Source organism: Arvicanthis niloticus, chromosome X (assembly GCF_011762505.2).
Source record: "Arvicanthis niloticus isolate mArvNil1 chromosome X, mArvNil1.pat.X, whole genome shotgun sequence".
Taxonomy (NCBI): Eukaryota; Metazoa; Chordata; class Mammalia; order Rodentia; family Muridae; genus Arvicanthis; species Arvicanthis niloticus.
Window position 1 is genome coordinate 123,770,521 of NC_047679.1, and position 17,769 is coordinate 123,788,289.

Below are 17,769 nucleotides of genomic sequence, written 5' to 3' on the forward strand. Positions count from 1 at the left end.
CATGTAGGTCTTTTACTTGGTTGTTAAAGTTATACCAAGATATTTTACATTATTTGTGGCTATTGTAAAAGGTGTTGTTTTCCTAATTTCTTTCTCAGCCCATTTATCATTTGTATAATGAAAGGTTACTGATTTCTCTGAGTTTATTTTGTATCCAACCACTTTGCTGAAGGTGTTTATCAGCTGTAGAAGTTCTCTGGTAAAATTTTGGGGGTCACTTATGTGTACTATCATATCATCTGTCAATATTGACATTTTGACTTCTTCCATGCCAAATTGAATCCCCTTGATCTTCTTTAGTTGTTTTATTGTTCTAGCTAAATTTTCAAGTACTATATTAAATAGATAAGGAGAGAGTGGGTAGCCTTGTCTTGTCCCTGATTTTAATGGAATTGCTGAATTAGATAGTGGTAATGCATGTTCAAATTTAGATCCACTGAAAGCCATTGATTTTATTCTTTCAATTTGTGATTTGTTTTGTTTTTGAGTTATATCTCATTTTGCAAAAAAGAATAACTAGTTTGGAAAATCGCTTGGAAGTTTCTGATATAGTCACAAAAAAGTAGTATTCTGTGGCAAGTTCTAGTTAATTGATCCTCTCCCTGCCTAAAGGAATAATTCCCAATAAAATTGAAGTGGTGGTTTAAATCTCAGCCCAATTCAGAAGAACTTCAAGTAAATACTGCTACAACACATATATTGTTCTTTCCCATACACTGTAAATCTTACCTTAGTGATTATCTGAGGAATTTAATGAGGAAGAGTAGGGAATTCTAGGGATGAGGAAAAGGAAAAGGAGTCATGCAATGTTGTATTATTTTTCTACTATTATCCCTCTTTTTACACATGCTCAGTCAGTCTTTCATTAGTGGTGAGACAGTGTTCTAAAGTGTTAGGCTACTGGTGACTCATTTGCCATTTATTGGTTCCTTAAGGTTATTCCCAGCTCAAGCAGCAAGAGCATCACATGTTTGTGGCCCCAAGGAAGGCTGTTAGAACAGAAATACAGAAAGAAGACTTTTCAGTGCTGAATTTCTCAGTTCCTCAGTAGATCATTTTTATTTCAAGCAAGGGATTCTTATGTTTAGAGAAATACTTGTTACAAGTTATATGAGTTGCTAAAATCTGTGTCTTTTGACCTTCAGATGATAAAATCTGTGTAAACTTGGAATGAATGAAATTCATCACTCAGGAAGAACTGGACTCTCCTTCCCATACTTGTTTAAGAATTCATGTGGATACTGGCAGGTTTATAGTATGGGAGATAAATCATCCAAGAAACATGCAAGATGAATTGGCTGTGGAACATCTCCACAGTCAATTCAAGAGCAGAAGGTGATGGAGTATCTCTTTGGAAATTTGAAATCAAAGTTAAGAAGACTACAAACTCTTTATCCTTCAAGTGTATCTCTGCGTGTAGAAATTCTTACTGAACTATCATTAAGATAATGTGCCTTGCAAGGCAAATGGAATACAATGGTGGAGTTATTTCTTAGACACCACATACCTCATCTATAAATGGATGAGAAATGTTACCAGGCTTTATGAGAAAAACTCACCTTGAAATCATCTTCTCAGTGCTAGTCAAAACACCAAAAAGATATGTCAGGATACATCAGTGATGCAAGATACACTGCCCATCAGATCTAAGTGTTATCCTGAGAAGAAAGTGGATAGAAGAATCCTCCATTAATCATTGATTCATTTCAAATCAGCTGTCAAAATAATTTGGAAACTAATTTTAAATGAGAAAGATTAGATTATTACCAATCTAAAGGGATACTCAAGTAAACACTCGTGAATCACTCATTATAATTCTTCAACATCTGAGTACAGCAAACTGAATATTCTCCTCTAAGCCTTCCACTGATGGTATGCAGGCAATAAATACTTATTGTGTGTCTACTGCATGCCATCTCTTGAATAAATTGTGGTGATGAGTCATAGAATAGTTAACACATCCTGTGTGTTCTAAAACGGCTCAATCTAGTGGGACAAATAGCTAAAGCACAAACTGCAATTTAGATAAGAAAAGATAGAAAACCTCCTATTACCAGGTTTCATCAGTTAGGCAAATCCTTAGAATAGCTGACCTCTAAGAACCCTTCCTTTGCTGTTATCTTCCAGTGACTCTTTGAATGCATTAAACAAAATATTAACTCCACCACATAAGTTCCCTAAATATTTTGTTCATATTATTTGGAAGGTTTTGTCATTTTTTATTCTCTTAAAATTTCATACATATGCATTGTGTGTTTTGAAACTTTTCACCCTGTTACACTCTTTCATCGCCATCAATAAACTTTTAATGTTTCTTTTTATATAAAGTGAGATAGATATTCTAAATGTTTTTATTTTGAGAAATAATTTGTGTATATGTAATGTGATTATTTATTATAAAATGTACACAGAATATGTAGATAGATGATTGATAGATAGATAGATAGATAGATAGATAGATAGATAGAATTGCAATAAGTATTTAACAAAGCCATGCTTGTACTAAAAACAGTTTTCTCAGAAAATGACAATGCAAAATTGGAAAGACTCTTTGAAGGAAGCTATCTATGTATAGTCACATATAGTATTTTCTTTTCTTAATTCTGAAGATCAAACTCAAAGCTTTGCATTTTTTAGGTAAGGGTTTTTAGACCAGAGACATCTCCCATGCTGGTGTCTCGTGGGTGGCAGGGCTGGTGTCTCTGGCCACCTGAGCAGATGGCCTGAGCTGAGCAATGGTGGTATGTCACCTCCACTCCTGGCTACAGGCCTATGCTAGTCGGGAACATGGTGGATAATTAAGAAAAGCCAGATTGAATGGCACTGTTTTAAGTATCTCCCGCTACAAAATGGCGACCAATGTCTGGCACGATTTCACTAGAAATTTAAGTGTATTTCACCTGAGAGTAAAAGTTGCATTTAAAAAATAAAGAAAGAAAAAGGAAAAGGAAAGTGAGTGAATAAGTACTGAGATAAGTCACATGACTCCTAGCGTGGGAACCCTGAACAAAAAAACTGCAGCTGCGCTCCCCTGCTGTGGGGAAACACAGGTTGCTTTTTGTTAGGAAAAAAAAGTAGCTGACTCTAGAGTAGCCAGTATAGTGCCTGTGAATTAAAATTGATATTATTTGTTTTTTAAGATAGACTTAGAAACAGTTTTGTCTGATTCACGTGGGGAATCTCGCCTGCAGTTTGGAACAAAGATAGGTAGAGAAAATTTGTCTGTGGCTCTAGTCACAGAACCACAGACAGACAGGTATACTTTTAGCCAAGAGAGCTAAATAAATAAGCCTCTGTTGTGCAACAGTTACTGATTTAAGTATAAAGTTAAAATATAGGGATTATTTGCTTTTAGGAAAGATTTATAAACAGATTTGTCCAAATCACATGGGTATTACCGTCAGATAGGGGAAATTGTCACTGACTCTACAGTAGAGAGTACAGTGTATAAGTGAAAGCTGCTCTGGAGTACAGAGCCAAAGAGATAGATGGTATAAACAAAAACTGTTCTAGGCAGAGGGCTGAACAGAAAGATAGTGTAAATCAGGTGTATTCAGATAATATGAAGTTATATTGCCTCACAGGAGACTCGGGTTCAGTCTGACATGGGCCCCACGGGAATTCTGGTTTCCTTTCCTGCTTGACAAAATAGGGAAGGCCTAAAATATAGGCACATACAATATTTTAGTTACTAAAGTTATTTTATTTTCAAGATGGGTGTGATTTTCAGTTTTGTGGTTATATTTTTCCTCTGGGAAAGAGGTCAAGATAAAGGTTTTTCTGGTTACTGGTTCAAAAAGGTTGTTTTGGGAAAAAGGTTTTGTCTGTGTGTTTTCAGAAGAGATGATTGAGGTATTTTCTGGTTATTGGATCAAAGATATTCTGTTTTGGGCAAAAGGTTGTCTGTGTGTTTTCAGAAGAGACAATTAAGATATTTCTACCTCCCAGAATTATATATTATATATTAGACAGAATTATATATTAGACATGACAGAGGCAGGCTGCCACAAGACTAGATTCCAGAATTCAAACAAAAAATTATCTTGATACTAAAATTTGTTTTGAGAATTGTATATTGCAGAAGAATACACAGCCTTGGTGTATCTACTCATCAAGCAAGCTGAGCAGACCTGCTCCAACCTCTGACATCCTGGAATTCCAGCTGGATGCGGTGAAGACACAGACGTCAGAGGCTTATCAATTTACCCTTCTCCCTGTCCCTCTTCTAATATCTCAATGCCCAAATTCAGCTTGAAGACATTAATGAAGTGTTGGCACCACTCTTCCCTGGGCTTGGGGACTGAGATGCTTAATATTGGGCTGTCCTTCTAGGGAAAACTAGTGGTTTTATTGGAACAGGGAGGAATAGCTAGAATTGATTACATAACCATAACCTATTAGTAGAAATCTGTATTATTGTTATTAAGCTGAAGTTATAATTTCTTAAATTGTACAAAATTTATTTTTATTTCAATTTCTAGGGTTTCATTGCTGTATTTTTTCTATTAAGTCAAAATTGGTGGTTACAAGGCTTAGACCCAGTTCTTTAATTTTTTTTAACTTATCTGAAATAGTTAGCCTGTGAGTTAAGGGCCTATAACAAATTCAGGGCTCTGAGTTTACTGTTAGGGTGTTTTCTAGATTTTAATTAGAAATCGCTGAGAAGAATTAATGGACAACATTCCAGATTGCTTTATATAGATAGTTGGTTTTCAAAAACATCAGAAGTCCATAGTATTGATGTTACAAACATTTCTATACAAATGTCCATTTTAATTAGAGACCTGTCTGCTCCTGACAGCTTCCTGTCTTGGATTCTAAGACGAAACTGAGCATCTTTGGAGTTATTCCAATTGTGGTGAGACAGCCACTAGGCAAGAATTGTCTCTTTCCATCTACAGACAAATTACTGTCCAGAAAAGGACACATTTGCAGAATAGTTGACTGATTATATCTGCCTAGACAGAGTGGTCATCCCTTAAAAATTCTGCATTACTAGATCTGTCAGACGATCCTGGGCCAGAAGGCTGAAGACCAAATGCTCCAATGTTCTGAAGTAAGGGACTCTCCAGGTAATCAGTGGTCTCTATAAATTGGCTAAGTTTTAGAAGCCATGTTTTGTGCTTCCCATAATTTCAGTTAATTCAGTCATTCTGGATTTCTGACCGGGTTAAAGACTTCTAATCTCAAAGCCAACCCATGCTATTGACATTGGGAGTGCAAGTTTGAGAGGATGGTTTTCAGATGACATTCATTCTAAAGCCATGACATAAGACAGGTTCAGAACTAAGTCTTTTAGTTAGAAGAGATGACAGAGGTTCTGTTTAGTTAACAAAAATGATGGACTGGGTATTAGGTCTATCTTATTCCTTACTGATACAAATTGGTATAGTTGTACTCTAATTGTATTTTGAGAGAAAGGTTTTTTTTTTTTTAAACAGGAAAGGTGATATGTAGCAGGATATGTTTTCTGCAAGTTGGGAAGAGCTAAGGTGGGAGGAGTAAAGTGAGGAAGGGGAGAAGAAAGAGGAGAACCTAGGGGAGAGAGCACCAGAGGGGGGGGGAACATGAAAGTGGATATATGCCTATCTCTGTCAGTCAAATGTAGCTGTTACATCTAGGTTGGGTATTGGGTTACACCTCTGATTATGTGAGCATCTTGTTATTGAGCATTACCAAATATACAAAGCCTTTGGATAATCTAAGCATTAGAGTCTCATTCCTACCCAGCCCATGTGGATGGTGGGATGGTCTGGGCTTAGCCAAGCATTATGGAGACAGCATGGTAGATTGGCAGAGCCATCTCTCACTCTGGCATCTCATGGGAGGCAGGGCTGGTGTCTCTGGCCACCTGAGCAGACAGCCTGAGCTGAGCAGCGATAGTATGCCATCTCCACTCCCAGCCGCAAGCCTAGGCTCGTCGGGAACATGGTGGATAATTAAGAAAAGCCAGAATGAATGACACAGTTTTAAGTATCTTCCACTACAGGTGTCTACCTCTATTGCTCTTCACCTTATTTTTAAAGGGGTATCTCAATGAACCTGAAATATCTATTGGCTACTAACAGGACACTGAGCAATAGAAATTGAGCTATCCACCTGCTCCCTACCCCATCTCAGTGCTATGGTTAGAAGTAGATACCACCACATTTTGCCTTTTATGTGGGTACTGGGAATCTGAACTCAGGTCCTCATGTTGCAAGTCAAGAACTTTACCATTTGAGCAACTCTTATAGTACCCAAAATATGTTTTTCAGGATAAGTTATTCTGGAACTGAAAAGGAAGATAAGTGGGATTGTTTAAGGAGCTGAGGAAGGGGAACATAAGTAGGATTGTTTAAGGACCTAAGTTCAAATCCTCAGAAATCAAGTTAAAAAGCTAGACATGGTCACAAGTTCCCATGACCTCAGTGCAATGCTTGATGAAGACAGAAAAATGGCAGGTACTTGCTGGCCACCATTCTAACTTCAGGTTTAATAAGAGAGGAATTTTCGAAGAAATAAAATAGTAAATGATAAACCAGGAGATTCAATGTTCTTCTCTGACATTCATATGTGAGCATACATGCCCACACATGCACACACACACACACACACACACACACACACACACACACACACTGTAATTATGATCAACAGTCACATAGAGGTTCTGAGATAAGGAAAAGCAGAGTTTACTGAAGTCACTTTGTAAGTCTCTAGGTTATCTATTCCAATGTCATTTAAAAATATTTCCCCCCAAAAGTTATTGCTATCAGCTTGGCTATTTTAACTAAATCTTAAGAGTTTGGATAAATATACGTGTCAGTGACGGTGCAACATGGCCTCAGCTAAAAATGTAGAAGAGTAGCAGAGGGAAAGGGGAGACATGAGAGAAGAGAGCAGGAGAAGATCAGAAACAGAAAAGATACTGTACCACAAATATGGAGCATCAACCCATCAAATCTACTTTTAATCAAGCCCTATATCTCAGGAAAAGCCACTTCTTGCCTTTTGAATTGAATACAAACTCAGTCAGGTAGAGAGATGACAGAGGAAGACTTTATGACTACAGTAATAGTCACTGTAGGTTTAACAGAAAGTAAGCCTTCAAATAAATAAGGTAACCCTTTTTCTTTCCAACATGAAGCTTGAAGAATGACTTCCGAAAACAGTCCAGGGAAGAGTAAGAAATGGGAAGGGCTATTTTGCCATCAAGATGGTGACCTGAATATACTCTATCACCATTCATAAGCATGTTCATGGAGCATACTTTAGGAAGTACAGGTAGGGACTCCAGTTGTGCACTTTGATACTAGCCCCAACAAAACTGTGCTGTCTTGTCCTTTGTCTGAAATATATAATGAGGTTCAGGATTTGCCAAATAAGCTATATATTTCAGTAATCTATGACTCTGCTACCACATAAAATACATAGACAGTCAGTATGAATGAGAACTGATTGCTGAGTGACAAAATTATAAAATTATAAAAATTATAAAATTATAAAACTGAAAACAATAAATTACAAATCAGTAGTCAGAAAGGAAAAGATAAACTTTGATTCCTGAATCAGTTAAAACTAAGTACTTAGGGAAGGTGGCAAACTCCCCCCAAACACACACATTCCAAATAGCCTCAGTTCCACGTATATGAAGAAAGTATACCAAACAAATATTTTGCTATGGACTAGAAATAACCAATTAGGGTATTGGTTAACTGCTAATTGTTTAAGAAGAAATATAAGGTAATTATGGGGGAAAACTCAAGCTATTTCTGAAAAATGTAAAAAAAAAAATTCACTTGGTTAAATGGCAGTCAAGCTGTGTATCTGAAAGGAATGAAGAACTTAAAGCAACAGGATTATATTTTCTAAAATAAAATGTAGCTCAGAGCTCAGAAAATAACAACATCAATATCCCGTTGCGGGCCTTTATACTGCTCTCATCTGCTGCCCGAGGAAGCCGTTTTGACAATGACTAGACAAGGCACGGATCTATGAGTATAGCAGAAAGTCATTAGGAATCATTTCGTTGATTTTTTTCCAGTCATGTTTGGTTTTACCATAGGACCCTGGCCTATTCAGTCTCCCGTTCCTAGCCATCTAGATAGTATAGACTATGGCTCCCTCTCAACATCCCCTCAGAGATTGGGCAGGGCAGAAGATGGGGAAAGATGGAAGGAATCAGAGGGAATAGAGAACACCTGGAGAATATGATCTACCTAATCAGGGCTTATATGGGTTCACAGAGACTGAAGAGGCAAACACAGGGCCTTTGTACATATGTAGTGACTGTTAACTTAGTGGTTTTGTAGGACTCCAAACAGTGTGAGCAGGTATATCTCTGATCCTTTGGGTTGCCCTGTCTAGTCTCCACATGAGAGCTTTTGCTTTGTCTTATTGGATCTTGTTTTGTCCTGTTTGGCTGTCTTCTTTTGAGACCTGCTCTTTTCTGAAGTAAAAACGGATGAGGATTGGAGGGAGGAAAAACTGGTTGGGATGCATTTTATGAGGGAAGAATCTGTTATCAGTAAAAAAAGAAAAAGAAAAATAATACAATTGTTTGAAGATTTCCAACATTACTGTAAATGCTATTTAGAAAAAAAGTAAAACAAGCAGAATTATATATGTAGACAAAATGAAAGAATGAGTGTAAACTTACATTTTAAAATGTTATTAAAACTGCTAACTGGGAACTTATAATAATTAAAATTTTTAGTTTACTACACAGCATTCAAAAAATAATTTTAAGATATTGGAAGACCTGAAATTCATACAGATGTATGAATAATTATCATATTATGTATGTGACTTCTTAATTTGACTATTGTATTATATTTCAATTGAATACAGCAAATAGTATTGTGTTTTAATCATGGAAGGATAGGCAGGGAAGTGGGGAACAAGAGAAGGGACAGAAAATCAACCAAACCTAAATCTATGAAAATGTCTTAAAGAAACCCATTCCTTGGGATTCTAAGTTAAAGATGTAAAAGGGAAAATGATATTGTGAAAGCTAGTTATTCAAGAAAAAGGTAATATTTTATCCTCACTTCATGCCATCAGCCAAAGTAACACCCAGATGGATTAATGAATTAAGCCTTAAAATCCCTGGAATCATAAAACCTGAAAGTAAATATCTATCTGTCTTACAATATAAGATGCTATCCAAAAACTATGAGCATTAAAAAATTACAACTAAAATAATCAAATTTGACTACATAGATTAAAACTTATTATTCAAAGTTGGGGAAGAATCATAGAAAGATTTTCTACCAGTATGTATGAATCAGCATTCTGTAGACAGTTCATATAAATTGAGAACTGTTACAATTCTCTCAAACATAACATGTGAGTAAATATTCAACATTGTTTAAAATTATAACTGAAATTGAATTAACTCACAATTGCCATTTCTCAGTTACCAAAGTAGTAAGAGTATTTTAATATAATATTTATGACTGTGCAATTAACTAGGGTAGTGACTAGCCATTTGAGATATATCTGGTTCAAACTCAGGTGGACATTATTAAACATAATATAAACATAAACATATGTTGAAATTTAAAGACTTAAGAGAAAAAATGATGAGAAGAATCATGTTTTAATTATACATTGAGATAATGTCTTAGAAATATTGGATTAAATAAAGAGCAATGCATGTAATAAATGTACCTATTTTACTTTGATATTCCTCTTGTAATTTCAAATTATGCATGTGACTTCTTAAATTAACTATAGCATTATATTTCAATTATATGTGATTCTGGAAAGTAATTAAAGGGCAAGGAAATATTTGCCATCATGTACTACTGGTGGGAATATAAATGACTACATCAGGATTCCAGTGATAGGTATCAAAAAATATTTTAAAGCACATCTAAAGCTCTATATTAAGAAACTGATTAGAGTCCAAGCAGTGACTGTAAGATATAGATTATTAATGTAAATATATATTAATAACAGAGAAAATATGTAGAGAAATACAACCATCCATTAACAGGGAAACACATATAGTATGTTCTTTCAATAACTGATAAAACACATAGGATAGCAAAAATTAAAAACTGTACACATATTAGCATCTGAAATGTTTGAAGAATATATATGCACATACAGATTAAAGACAAAATAAAGATAAGCAACATAAAAATATTAAATATCTAATAAAATATCTGGGTTATTGGATTATTGATTATATTGTTGTTTTACATGTGTATTTATATTAATTTTAATTAAACTTAAATTTCACTATGAAAAAGTCCTACATTTTAGTGTGCTCAATAGCAAATACTAGCTACTTAATAAAGAAATCATTAATTAGTAATAAAGCCTTAAACAGAGGCATATGTTTGCTCTAGTAATAGTTTAAATATGTTTCTACAAAAAGTCAAAACCAGTTTAGAAGGGAATATCAAGTATGACCTGATTTCAAAATTAAAATGACCTTAACTAAGACTATATTTTGAACTGGAATTTTTGCTTGTTATCTGTTGGAGCAGTAACATAATGAACAAAAGAGACTGGCCATAGGGCAAATGACGGAAAAAATACATAGGGATAAGCTTAAATGTTTCCTTACCTTGCTGTTCAAACTAAACAGTTTTAAGTGTACATTATAATCAGCTCACATATAACCAGCATCATTCTATACTCATGTATAAATAGCAAGTTTATTTTTTAGAGTTTCCTTTGTTAAATAGTTGTGGGACATTTCTTAGTATGTGATTGGTTGAGAAAGGTTGATATATTAAAATGGAAAATGTCCAAGTTTTTCTCAAATAACCTATGATTGCTCAACCTCATCCTAAAATTTCATCAAAAAACTATGTATTACGATAAAATGTTCAACACCACTAACCATTTGGAGAATATGTTTCAATATGCTATATTGAGTTTCTGTCATACCCCCTTCAGAATGGCATTCATTAAGAGAACAAATGACAACAAATGTTATGTGAATGTGGAGAAATATGGAATCCTTGTATACTGCTTATGGGAATGCAAATTAGCCTACCCCCATGAAGCAGTCTGGAGATTCCTCAGAAAATGAAAAATAGAAGTACCCTATGACTCAGCTGTACTACTGCAGAATATTCACCCAAAGAGATCTAAGTCAACACATCACAGATATACATACATGTCTATCACAGAACCATACACAAAATAGAATTTATGAAACCAACATAGGTGTACAGCATCAGAAAAAATGTATATGCATATACAATGGAGTTTTATATAGCCATAAATAAAATAAAATAATTTTATTTTCTGGAAAAATTATTGTAGTTAGAAATGATCTTATTGAGTGTGCTTTTTTGTTTTGTTTTTTCCTTTTTTAAATTTTATTTTATATTTTATTTACATTTAAGATGCCATCCCCTTTCCCCATTCCCCCTCCCTAGAAAACCCCTGTCCCATGTCCCCCTCTTTCCTTTTTGCTTTTATACATTTTTTAAATGTTAAGCAAAGGATTTATAAGTTTGGTAATGCTCAATCAGAAGCGTAACCCAATACCCAACCTAGATATAAAAACTATCTTTGACTGGTACAGACATGTGAACATCTGCCTCCATGCCCCCTCTCTCTTTCTCTCTCTCATCACCTAGCTTCTCCTCTCCTTCATCTTCTCTCCTTACTCCATCTCTTCCTCTCAGTACTCCTTCCCACTTAGCTCCTCCTACATATCACTCTTCCTGTTAAAGTAAAACTTTTCTCTCAAAATACAATTAGAGCATACTTATTCCTAATTGTACCAGTGAGGTACAAGATAGTCCTAATACCCAGTCCATCATTTTGTTGACTAACCAGAACCTCTGTCATCTCTTCTAACTAAAACACTTACTTTTGATCCTGGCTTTTTTTTTTTTTTTTTTTTTTTTTTTTGGCTTTAGAATGAATGTCAGCTGAAAACCATCCACTCAGATCTTTTCTCTCAAAGTAAATAGCCAGGATTGGCTATGAGACTATAGGTCTTCAACCCCGTCAGAAATCCAGAATGACTGAGTTAACTGAAGTTATGGGAAGCACTAAACATAGCTTCTAAAACTTAGCCAATTTATAGAGACCGCTGAACACCTGGAAAGCCCCTATACTACTGAACGTTGGAGCATCAAATCTTCAGCCTTCTGGCCCAGAGTCATCTGACAGACCTTAGTGATGCAGGATTATTAAGGGCTTATTACTCTGTCTAGGCAGATATAATCAGTCGACTATTCTGCAAGTGTGTCCTTTTCTGGACAGTAATTTGTCTGTAGATGGAAAGAGGCAATTCTTGCCTAGTGGCTGTCACCACACAACTGGAGTAACTCCAAAGATGCTCAATTTCTTCTTAGAATCCATGGCAGGAAACTGTCAGGAGCAGACAGGTCTCTAATCAGAATGGACATTAATATATAAATATTTGTAGCGTCAATTCTATGGACTTCTGATGTTTTGAAAACCAACTATCCATGTAAGGTAACCTGGACTGTTGTCTGTTCACTCCTCTCAGCTATTTCTAAATAAAATATGGGAAACCTAACAATAAACTCAAAGCCATGAATTTGCTATAGTCCCTTAACTCATAGGTTAATCGTCCCAAATCAGTTAAAAAAGTTAAAGAAGGACTGGGTGCTTAGTGAAACTTAAGGCTTATGAATGAGGTCAGTATTTCTATTTTGGTCAAGCTTCAAAAATGGCATATATACCTTGAACATGCTAGCCCTTTTTGTCCTGAGAATACTTTTATTCCTGACCATCACATTAAAGTTTGTCTTTAACAACATCAACATGTTGGCAGCCAAAGGACATGGCTTGAAACTGAAAATGGACCCCCAAACAGAGTTATTAAATTAATAGGCTGGCAAGCCAAGGAAGGGTAAGATACTACACAGAACCTTACCAACCTAAGACAGAAATGCATTGCTTTTGATAATGCATATTCCATGATGGATAAGGAAGGCATTCTTATCAGAAAGACCTAAAACAGGCTCAATCTTGTTTATGAAATAAAAAAAAGGGGAGAGGCAGAGAGCTTTGGTGGGCTGCTTGGCAAGAATCTGACATGAATCAAGGACAAGGAAATGCACTACTTGGCAGAAATATGACATTGGCCAAGGATAAGGAAGTAGGCTTTAGGCAGGAATCTGACATTAGGCTAGAACAAAGAATTAATTTCAGGCAGGAACCTAAATCTTAGGCTAGAACAAAGAAATAGGCTTCAGAGATGAAAATGACTTCAGGCTAGGACAGGGAAGTTGGCTCAGATATTTTGGTCATCCTGATATGCCCTTAGAAACAGTGATCACAGGGGGCAGAGGGTGTTCACAGAATCTTGTTTATTGCATTGCTTGTTCTTTGACTACTTGTGTTTCTTGTCTTGCTTGTTCCTTGACTGTTTGCGTCTATTTTATTGCTAGTTCCTCAACCTAGAACTGACCTTAATACTTGCATGTAATTAAAATGGTATAAAAGCAAAAAAGGAGGAGGAGGAATGGGATGGGGGTTTCTAGGTAGGGGAAATGGGGATGACATCTGAAATGTAAATAAATAAAATATCCAACAAAAAAAGAAGCAAAAAAAGACTTGCTTTTTCTCACTTATAGAATTCATATAAAATATTATATATGTAAAATCACATGAAAGTAGAAATAAAAGTGTCTAGAGAAGTGAAAGGAATTAACAAGAGGAAAGAGGTGAGAAAAATGAGGTAGCAGGTACAGGAGCACAATGAAAATATATGATATACATGTATGAAAGTCTTTTTATGATAACCAGTACTATGTATAACGATGTGGGCTAATTTATGCAAATGAGCATCAGAGAGAGTCTTCAGCATCTGTGACTTAAACATTGGAGTGAACACCCTAACAAAAAAAGATTCATTTATCCAATAAAATGGCATAGAGCTAGCTGTATTTCTGCATAGCTACAGAATTAACAAATGGCTTGGCATAACAGATCATATTTAGACCATGTAGAGACAAGATTGTTTACATTGTGCAACAGAAACTTTTTTAATCTACACCTGCTAGAACTTTTCAGTGTAAGTTCACTATCCTCTGAAAAACTATTGTGATTATTGTTTGCAGTTTAAAAAAGTTGTGATTTTATGATTCATATAGGCCTGGTGCAATAGCATTTTGAGGCTGCTTTGCTGAAAGAAATTCATGTCTAGTGCGATAGCATGGTTAAAAACAGTATTTGTGAAAGTCATAGTCTCTAAGGAAAAGCCTATTTTGTTTTTCTAAATGGTTATGATGTCAAATATCCTTCTAAATATTTATGTTTTTTTTTCTATATGTTTGGGCTTTTCTTTACCTTAGGCAGGGAAGTTTCATATTCCAGTGGATATTAGTTATTCGGAGACACTTTACCATTCAAAGATCTGAGAAAATGACTGTGAGTATGTAGAAACATTTATAGCAACAGCACTCCCAAGCCTCAGGGAAGATCATATAGAGAGGCTTGGCAGGAAAGTAAGAGCCATTAAAAAAGATGATTGCTGTGAAGGGGTGTCCTCTGAACATGACATGGTTGTTCACCTGCATAAGAGTTGTAGAAAATCAAGCCAGTTAAAGTCATCACGGAAGGAGAGAATTTCCCAAGGCTCTACCCCCAGTTGATGGTTGCTGGAGTAGAAAGAGTCACCTTTCTCTTAGAAGTATGGCTGCTTGTAGGTTCTCTTTGCCCAAGTGGATCATTCCACATGCATGTCTATATGGGCAGCACTAATTATGCTCAGTAGGCAAACAGATAGACAGATAAATAAGGAGAACATGTACTTGTGAGGGGAAAATGATAGGTTCTTGGATAGAGTTGTAAGTTAGTGTAGGTAAATATGGTAAAGATACATTGCATACATTAATCAAATCTTCTAAGCAAGTTTTTTAAATATATGAGAGACCTACTAAAGGAATTACATGATTTCCCTTTTTAATGTCACACAGAAAAAGTGAGTTGAGTGAAGACTAAAAAGAAAAAGAATAGATACTAGATTAAATATCAGTTTCTGAGCCTCAGTCTGCTCATCTTCTCAACCCTCCAGTCTTGGATTTCTGCTCCCACTAGAACATAAGGGCCCATGATTTGTAATGAATTATACCCCAGACTCAAATAGTATGCAATAGCAAAGAGCCTTTATTATGCAAAGAATGTTCATGCAGGGGTCTACCATATTTCAAAATGGAAGACAGACATGTCTTTGCAGAGTCAATTTAAAGCTCATTAGGGTAGGAGTGGGTGATTTTTACCTTCCTGTCCCTTGATTCATTGGTTCTTTCTCCAGGGGTATAGCTGCCTTTGTGATTGGTTACTCTCTGGGGAAATTTGAGGACTTTTGCTAATTAACTATTCTTTGCTCAAGCTAAGTGGTAGGACAGCTTCTACATCTTCTGACTGGGTACCTGTGAGGTTTGCTCAGGTTAGGTACTAGGGTATCTTACAGACTGGCTGATGTGAGGGGTGGTTTTTTCTAGAATTGACTTATTTCCAACTTTTCCAGTTCTGGGAAACAGAACCCTAATCGCCTAAACATCCAGTTTTCAGCCTGTCATGGAGTTAGCCTGGCTCTGGCTGACTGACTCAGTCCTCTCAAGAAGACATTCTTGGTAAATTGGTATCATACTATTTCTGAATTTTCTTGTACCTACAAATCATATTGGAAATATATACTATAAAATTACAATCATAAATAAATATATGGCTATTATTATCTACATCTTAACAGAAATTGTTTATAATTCCCTTTTTATCTTATAGTCTCATAAAAATTCACAGCATAATTAACTCCTCAATATCTGCATATATATTTTGAGATTCACTTGACTACTAAAGCAATTTTTAGTAACTACTTGGCTAAGAAACATGAATTAGTTACCACAGTATGCAGTGGGAAAACACAGAATATAATTCATGTCACACAACCCAAAACAGAGTTGTCACCTCATCTTTGAGTTGATTCCCTTCCTAGAAAAATCAGTGTTGTCCATCACTGAAAATTAGACTTATAAATTTATGTAAGGACATCATCAAAATCACTCAAAATAAAACATAGAAATGATTTAAAACAAAAATTTATTTTCTATATAGTTCTGTTAACCTACCATAGAAAAATCTTCCACTTCTCAACAAAATTATTACACACTATAAATTTGCTTTTTAATCTATAAAATAAAAATGTTACTACATATAAATCAGCTACATAATCCAATAGTCTTGCTTTTAAGTGGTCACTTGATTTTTGGAATTCTGGCTATGTATGTGATTTTGACAAGCTAATTTTAAAAATTATATGGAAATCTTGCAAGCCAGTAATACATATACTCTTGAAAAAGAACAAGGTGAAAAGTCTTCCTCTAGTAAATACAAAGGTACAGTAAATGTATAAGACATTAAAATAATGTAATATTAGTGTACATAAACAAAAGTAAATAATGAAGAAAAGATAATTCATATATAGACATGATGCACATCAGCAGTATTCACAAAATGAATACATTTCTTTTCAGTAGATTGTATTGAAACAACTGAGCAACCATATAAAAAGATGAAATTAAATTGCTAACTCACTCTACTGTCATGCAGTTGGGTACTAGGCCCAAGCAAAAAGCAAAAGCATAAAAGAATCTCAATGGAAAGATTCTCATGTGGAACTTTTTCAAATGAGAAACAAATAACATGAAATATAAATCAATAGATGATACTTTCTTTCAAGTTTAGCATACAACTTTTATATAAAGCAACCTTAAATTTTAAAATGCTAACTCAACAAAGCACATAGAAAAACTATCAAATGTTAGAAGATATTTTCAATATATATTCAGCAAGGAAATCATTCCATAGTATGAATAATCCAACAGTAAGTAAGGTAAAATAGGCAAAGCATATAAAGAAGCACCTCACGAAGAAGTTAACATGGTGAGTACCAGTGAAGGAAGTGTAGAGTGAAAAATTATAAAGATCATTTTGTGAAAAATATGCATGCTTTTTCTTTGCCCTTAGACCTGAGCAGAAAGAGTGCAAGTTCCAGAACACAGAACTGGATGCAAAATTTCAGGCCTTTACTTTCACTGCCCCCGGGACACATTCTGGGTGGAGGGCATTATCCCTGAATCAGAGGACACTTGATGGATTAACATTCCTCAAGCCTCAGGGTGGGGCTATGGCAAGTGAGAAATAGTTAACCTGAAATAGTTGGTAATGACAGGGTAGGGCACAGTGATATGGTAAAACCACAATTTTTGAGAAGAATGAGTGTGCTGATTCTCACATGGCTCTAAATCATTTGGGATGGGTTCCTCTGAAATGTTCCACTATTTTTATGTTATATATCCTTGACAACACCTCACCCCCCCCTCCCCTGGTTTGTGGTTTTTCCCTTTAAAAACCCTCCTCAGACTGACTGGCTTTGTCAAACTTTACTCCTGCACGAGTGTGCAGTTTGACTGCTGGCTGCCAGCTTTCTTCCCTAATAAACCTCTGCTGATTGCATCCAGGTGCTGTGTCTTGGAGTTTGTGGGTGGTCAAGATTTCCCGAGACTTGAGTAAGGGTCTCCCAAGTTTGGGGGTCTTCAGAGGCACATGGAAACATGGTATTTTTAGGAAGATTCTCAATGCTTATGAGTTTATTCACTTGATTTCTGGTTACACCAATGTTTATAAGTATTCATGATTTTTCATGTTCATGATTGTTTTATATTTCACATAAAAGGTATAAACTGACCAAAATATATTTATAACCAATTGTTTATTGAGATAAAGTTTATGAGATTAATCTGTTTTTATGACCACAGATGAACATAGACAGGG